Consider the following 7,596-nt stretch of genomic DNA (forward strand, 5'->3'; position numbering starts at 1 on the left):
GTTTGACGAGGAGAAGGAGATCCGAAAACTCAAGGAGATGGAGGTCAGCTGGGCACTGATTGGCTAAGAGGGATTTGGCAGACATTACCGTATATGCCTTTGCAATTTACAGTATACAATTTATCTTAAGTGGACCACACACTCTTGAATAACAATGCTGAACAATCTTGATAGTAGAATTTGATTTTTATGGTAAGGACAATAAACACTTGACGTAAGGGTCGATTTTAAGCGAGTGTGACATGTTCTTGTGACTCAGCTATAATTAGCTAAATAAAGTTTGGTCTTCTTCTTGCAACAGAAAAGGGGCAAAAACAAGGAGCTGGTCCGTCTTGCAGAGGAGAAGAAGAAAGAGGTGGAGAAGAAAAAGAAAGAGGTGGAGGACAAGGAGATTGCTGCTGGGAGGATGCGCTATGAGAAAGAGAGACAGGCGTACATTCAAGAGGTGAGAGGACCACAAAACTATTTAGAAAGATTCGAGGGCCCAGGTTACAGCAAGACATTCCTTTTCCACCGTGGAATAGTTCTTCTCTCTTGGAAGTAGCTTCCTGCATATGTAGAGAATTGGATGTTCCTCACCATCATGTGCCTACGAGTACCGCACCCAGACCCACCTCTGAAGCATCGGCCTGGACAATGAATTATTTCTTGAAGTCTGGCGCCACCAGTACCGGACAGGAGCACAGAGGTCGCTTCAGGTTGACGAAGGCCGCCTCCGCCGCAGGGTTCCACCTCACCATTCGTGAGTGCCGTTTGGTTGTCAGCTCTGTTAAAGGTGTAGCTATGGTAGCAAAATCCGTAAAAAAACGTTGTTAGTAGCCGGCTAGGCCTAAAAATGACCTCATCTGCTTCTTGGTGATGGGCTGGGGCCAGTCCTGTATGGCCCGCAACTTGGCTTTCTGAGGCTTGACCAACCCTCTCCCAATAGTGTACCCCAGGTAGTTTGTCTCGCTAAAGGCTAGCCTGCACTTCTTAGGGTTCTTCTTAGGGAAGCCCTGCTTCCCTGAGCGAATCAATCACCGCTTGCACTTGGGGTATGCGGCTGGCCCAATCTGGACCGTGTATGACCACATCATCCAGATATGCCGCCGCGTACTTCTTGTGGGGAGCAAGGACTCGGTCCATCAAGCGTTGGAACGTGGCAGGTGCCCCGTGGAGACCAAATGGGAGCCGGGTATACTGGTAGAGCCCCTCCGGTGTAGCAAAAGCCGTCTTCTCCTTGGACGCCGGGGTCAGGGGCACCTGCCAGTAGCCTTTTGTGAGGTCAAGAGTAGTTAGGAAGCGAGCACACCCTAAGGAGTCAGATCAAATCATCGACACGAGGCATTGGGTATGCATCAAATTCAGACACTTCGTTCAACTTTCAAAAGTCATTACAAAACCTTACTGACCCGTCTGGTTTGGGAGTTAGTACGATAGGACTTGCCCAGGCAATCAGCCAGGATTCAGCCAGGACCACTTAGAACTTCTCTTCAACTGCATCAGAGCATCTGGTAGGGTTCATCATTTATATTTACCAGCAGCACACTAAGTGACACAAAGTTTCAGAAAATGCTTGTATTGTTTTCAATTTGTCGGTCCACATGTTTTTCTTTTTTGATAAAATGTGTTTTCTGAAGACATACACATTACCTGGAAGTGTCACAAACTATTTTGATTATTTGGAAAAATGTGTGCATTTCCAGTACTTCAGTACCACTGATACAGACTGAATTGTTTGATAATGTCATTCAACTCAATTTATGAGTAAAGATCATTCAGGTGTGGCTGGTTCTAATTTGTCTTTTTTTTAAGCATTAAACATTTTGAATATCTGTGTACTCGTATATCTGGTGTTTTTTTTAAATGGCTGGAATAACAACCCTACTGCCAGCCAGTTCAAGTACATCTTTAGAAAGCTGATGGCCCGGTGTGGAGTTGTTAAATCATGCAGAGGCAATGTAACAGCACAGGATGAGACAGAGTCCCTACCAGCGGTCGTCAACATAAGCCTAAACTGCATAAGCTGTAGATATGTCCTCTGCAGCAGGAGAAGAAGATCTTCCATCCCTGTTTGCTGACATTCCTGCCCTAGTACATGACCACAGCTACCTTCCCGTCCGCTTTGATGGTCTTGTGGACAACGCTCTTATGGACATCTCAGGTAAAGACAATGTTTTCAATTTTGCCCATAACCGAAATGTCCCCTTAATTTCCCCATGCTTATTATATCATTATGTTATATTATTATACTAACTCAAATTTCAGGATTTGTTGTGCAAGGGGCTCTGAAGAAGCTGTCCTGTGATGTCTGCCGTGCCAGCCTGGGGACAGATGCTGCATCTGCCATCGAGGACCAGAGCTACCACCTGCTGTTTCTAAAAACCAATGGAGGCCTGGTGATCCCATCAGAGGGTACAGTGAGGGTCGTCAGGGCAGCAGAGTGGGTCATTCGCCAGGCATCATCGAGCTTCAGACGATCACAGCCCATCAAACTACTGGAGGTCATGTACATTGTACGGATGAGGATCATGTTTAGAGGATGTGTTTGTGCTCGGGGAGCACATCAGCGACACACAGTATGGCATAGACAGCCACCACCATACATTACTAACATTAGTTGTGTCCCTGTGTCCCACCACATTGCTAAAATTACTACACTTAGCTTACAGAGCAACAACATGCGACAAAATCTTAATAAAAACAGTCCTTTTCAAAGGGCATTAGCCCAATGTTACGACCCTGGTGGGTCTCTCTGTGGGCCCGCCCATTTTTGCTGCCTCTCTCTCTCTCTCTCTCTCTCTGTGTGCAGGGCAGGAGTTCTCAGGTGCAATTGGAGGTTGATTGACGGGCTCACAGATATATATATCTATGGACGGGCCTACAAAAGGCCTGCCTAGTCTGTGCTCGAGGCTGCTTCTCTCCCCTCGGCGTTTTGACTTTTTGTTTGGTTTTACAGGACTGATCTTTGCACCACACTTTTGGTTCCCTTCCACTTACTGATTTACACCACCTCCCGTTACTTTATATTCTTATGTATTGTTATTGGTAATCCTTATCGTAAATATTATTTATTTTGATTGATTTGACTGTTTTTTTTTTTTTTTTTTTTTTTCTCTCCACCATGTGTATACCTCCACAGTAGTCTAGTCTCTAATTTCTTGATGTATATTTGTAAATGGAAATTTTGCACCTTTTTTTACTGCAAATAAATGTCACTTTTATGAATAAGTATACCTCATGTTGTCATTCTGTATGCTGAGTTATAGTAGCCTATATATTGATTTAACATGAATAACAAATACCTTGTGCATGTGTGTATTTACAGGGCTGCCAACTTTTCCAAAAACCTTGGCGTGAGATTTGGTAGCCCCCCCCGGGCGAGCTTTTGCGAGCTTCACTCCCCCCAAAGGCGAGTTTACACGGCTGCATAGCCGCGGGAACATATTTTATCAGGGGGGTGCTGGCGGGGGCTTAATGTTGCGGGGCGGCAGGGAGGAACTGGGAGTAAAATTTGGCCCTGATCCAGACAGGCCCACCAGAACTGGCCCTATACGCCACCACAGCTGCCCTGCTAATGCAAGCATAGTCTGTGTTCAATGTGATGTGAGTTAGGGGGTTAAATCCTTAAAGCGAGCGAGCATAGCGTGCGAGCCGAAAATTATTTGGCCTTTATTTGAGCGCAAAATAGTTGAGCTTCATGTAAAATAAACAGCCGTTTTTCAATTGGTAAAACCTTGTCTAGTGAAGGTGATTTTTTTGTCTCTTAATTTTTCAGCCCCACCCTACGTTTCTTACCCTGGTTTTCCATAGTTATTCTTCTCCCGGTGCTCCCGATTGCCAGTCCGCTACTGCGGAGCTGTGCCACGGTGGTGGATTTTTAAGTCATATCATTTTAAATTCTCGTGATGTCAGGGGGGGCTGCAGCACCCTCAGCACCCTTAGTTCCCGCGGCCATGCACGGCTGTTTGCTACTTTGTCAATGTTGCTTCACTCGGTTAACCTGCGCGACGTCCGTTAATGTTTACAACGTTAACTTGGCTACTTGTTTGGCCTTGCCTTTTCAGCGTGAGATACACAAGGTGTGGCGTGAGAGCGTGAGAAATGGGTGAAATGCGTGTGTCACACGGCGAAACTGTGAGAGTTGGCTGCTCTGGTATTTATTGCACCTATCTGTTCTGTTTAATGTTATTTTCACATGAAAACCCATGGTTATAATTAAAATTATTCATAAGTATGCAGTGTCATAAATGCATCTCTGTACAGGGTGGGGATTTCAACATGCACCATTTATTGATGTATATTTGTAAAGGGAAATCTTGTACCTATTTTAAAACATTTTATTTTTTATAACATACCATTATTATTCATAAGTAATAACTACATCTCTGACGTTGATAAAAACCCAAGCCGTTTCAAAATCGGTTGAAAATTGAACAAGTTATGGTCATTTAAAGAGTACATGTAGCACCAACACAATGTTATGTGTGTGAGTGTTGACTGTAGCAAGATGGCCGCTATGTGCGGACGTTCGACTCCGTTGTCCGGCAACGCGGACGAGACATCTAGTGTTTTATATACATCTATGGCTATACCGATTGACATAATAAAGACCCCTCAAAATCCACTTTTCTCAGGATATAATGTCTCGTAATTTGAATTCTGAATTCGTAAGGGGTGGCAAATACACACCGTTGGGTGATAAGATTTTTTAAAAGTCGCCTTTAAAAGTCTAAAAAGCCTTTTAAAATTTCATTGACGTCATACACATTGTACGGCCCGAGATACTGCTTGACGGCAAACTCTGGTTACTTCCAATTTTCTCTGGAGGCATCGACAACACAGCTGACATGTTTGGCTCTCCCTGTCAATACACATGCTAGAAAGAGTTTTGGTTTGCAAATGTTGTTGCTAATGTTGCTAATGCTCAGACATTCTGGTTCTGCTTCGGATGCCATCAAGCGGGATCTCTTATCGTAGTCAGTCTTTCACTAACCGATCAGCATTCGTCAGCAGAATGCTAGCGTGTTATGGGCAACAACGACTTACCCTGTAAGAAATCGAAAGAACTTAAGTACTCGTTCATTCAACTTTCGACCTGTAATCCACGTTGAACATGCAAAAACTACAATCAAGTCTGAGATTTCTCAACGGCAATCAAGTGAAAGAGACCAATTTAGCAGTTTAGCTCCATAGACTCCCATTCATTCTGCACTCAACCGCGATCACTCCCAGTGGAACTCTGGTGGAACTGCAACAAAATTCGGTACAATGGGTCTTAATCATAGAGTTAATATAACTAGAGTAAGCTACTTTTGTCTTCCAAGATGGCGTCCCCATTCATTTCTATGAAAAGTGCTCAGTGGCGCAGTGAGGCAAGCGAGAGCGTGAGACTGGACGCGGCCATATTTCCACTTCCGTCTTCCGGTCTAGCTTTAAACAGTGGCTCTTTTTTTCCCTAGCTCCGAGACCTCGTGCACGCTTGCAACTAGCTGTACACGTCATACTTTGCGACAACCAGTCGCGAGCATAGATTTATATGGTTACGAACGTGTGAGCTAAGGCAGAATCTATGAGCAGAAAGTCCGATGAGAATTAGAGACATGATGCAAACTTAACGGAAATGTATTCTGTCACTGTATAGTATTCCTTCTACTTGTTTTTTAGAAATAGGTTATAGGGCTAAATATAGGGCTATTCTAGATGGAACTCATCACATATGTTGCTTTTTTTCTTCGCGATATGATTTCCAACGCATGTATCGGATGAAATAAACTGTTAACGTGAACAGCTCCGTCGTTGTTCTCGCCAGGCAAAGAAAGCTTAGTTATTTTGGTAACCGAAATCTTCCATAATGCAGACTTACCATTACTGTCAACTTTATATTCAAACAAAATGCCACGAAAATTCACACTGCCTTCAATTTATCATCAGTGTAGAAATGTGGCCTGTGTTTTATATGTTCATCCTACAAAACTAACGCCTATTAATGGATATAACGTGATCTAACAAGACTTGGTAATAATGTAATAAATAAAAGCTTGAGAACTGTGTCTAAAATATACTTTATTGAACATTTGCCTTTGAAAGGGGCTTATTCACAGAACCATAGGCTACAAGACGTTTCCATTGAATGTAAGTGGGGGTGAAACATAATCACTGAGGACCTTCATTGTCCCACAAAAGCAGTCTGGCTAGATGACACGATCAAAAAAAGAATAATGGGTGTATTTAACAAAGGTTTCTGAAGGCAACACTAATATTATTTAAATATATATCATTTCCTATTGTGGTTAACAGTTAAAGTATTAATCTTCGTCTTTGCTCAAGATAGATGTCAACAATCTATGCTCGCGCTTAACATAATATATTTGCCATCATGTCATGAAGGTTTTTACGAAAAATCAAATCTGTTTTTTAAATAACGGGAATAAACTATATTAACAACATTTCATGTATGTGTGACAACGATTTGCTAAATTTGCTACAACAAGGCAGGCAACTCAAGCCATTTCTCCCTGTGCTCATTCACTGTAAGTCTATGGCTCATTCAGCTCAATGTAAATCGGCTATCGGCCAATGTGAACTTTTGCGCTCGTGCCCGGTTAGTTATGGAGGATTGTAGGGGCCAAAACGGGCCAAAACTAAATAAATAAATATTGTAACACAAAGCTTAAATAAATGACTAATTATATAATGTAATGCCTAATTGACAGACAAAATATATAAATTACAAATTAAATGAGACACTAAATATATAAATGTTACATGTATTTGTGTGTATATATATTTACGTTTTAATGTGTTCACATTTATTTATTTATACTTACATTTATTTATTTATCCTTACATTTATTTATTTATCCTCATCCACGGTGTAACTCGCTGCAGCAAAATAAATCCGTCGTCCCACGTCACCAAGTCAGGGGGCGGATTCAAGCCTCTGATTGGTGGTTCAACTTGAATCGACTGCTTTTGACTATTCCAAGATGGCAGCACCTTGTTTTGTTTTTTTACCTTGTACGGATTCAATGAATGAAATATTGAATGCTACAGTGGTTGAAATGTTTGCGGTTGCTGAAGAGATGTAGGCACCTGCCAATTCACTTCTTTTTTACATCATATTGAGAGCTTCGCTGAAATTATAGAAATTATATTGGCCCTAACTGACACAGACATCAATGAAAATGTGTTCACGATCCTCAGCGAGATGATACAGCATAGGGGTGGGCAAATCGATCTCAAGACCGACAGTGGCTGGGTTGGGAAACCCGGCAACTATCGATACCAACGTTGGTATCAATAGCCTGATTGATAGCGTGATTAGATTGATACTTTAGTTTCATTCCACACTGAGTACACAACTCCCTTTACATCATAGTGGTTGTGCAAACACCGTCTAACTTCGCTCAAACTCACTTTGCCCCTCCCTGCTAGGCTGAGTTGTTGCCGGCGTGTACGTGCAGTAACACGACTCAGCGGCACACGTTAACAGTATTTTTGACAAAACTCGTTGTCCTGTGTTTTTTTATGATCATAATCATGAACAATTAATTAAAAGAAACATTTTAAATGTTCATTCAAATATTCATATTGATGATGCATTCACTTAATCAA

The sequence above is a fragment of the Hypomesus transpacificus genome, chromosome 13 (assembly GCF_021917145.1).
Source record: "Hypomesus transpacificus isolate Combined female chromosome 13, fHypTra1, whole genome shotgun sequence".
Lineage (NCBI taxonomy): Eukaryota > Metazoa > Chordata > Actinopteri > Osmeriformes > Osmeridae > Hypomesus > Hypomesus transpacificus.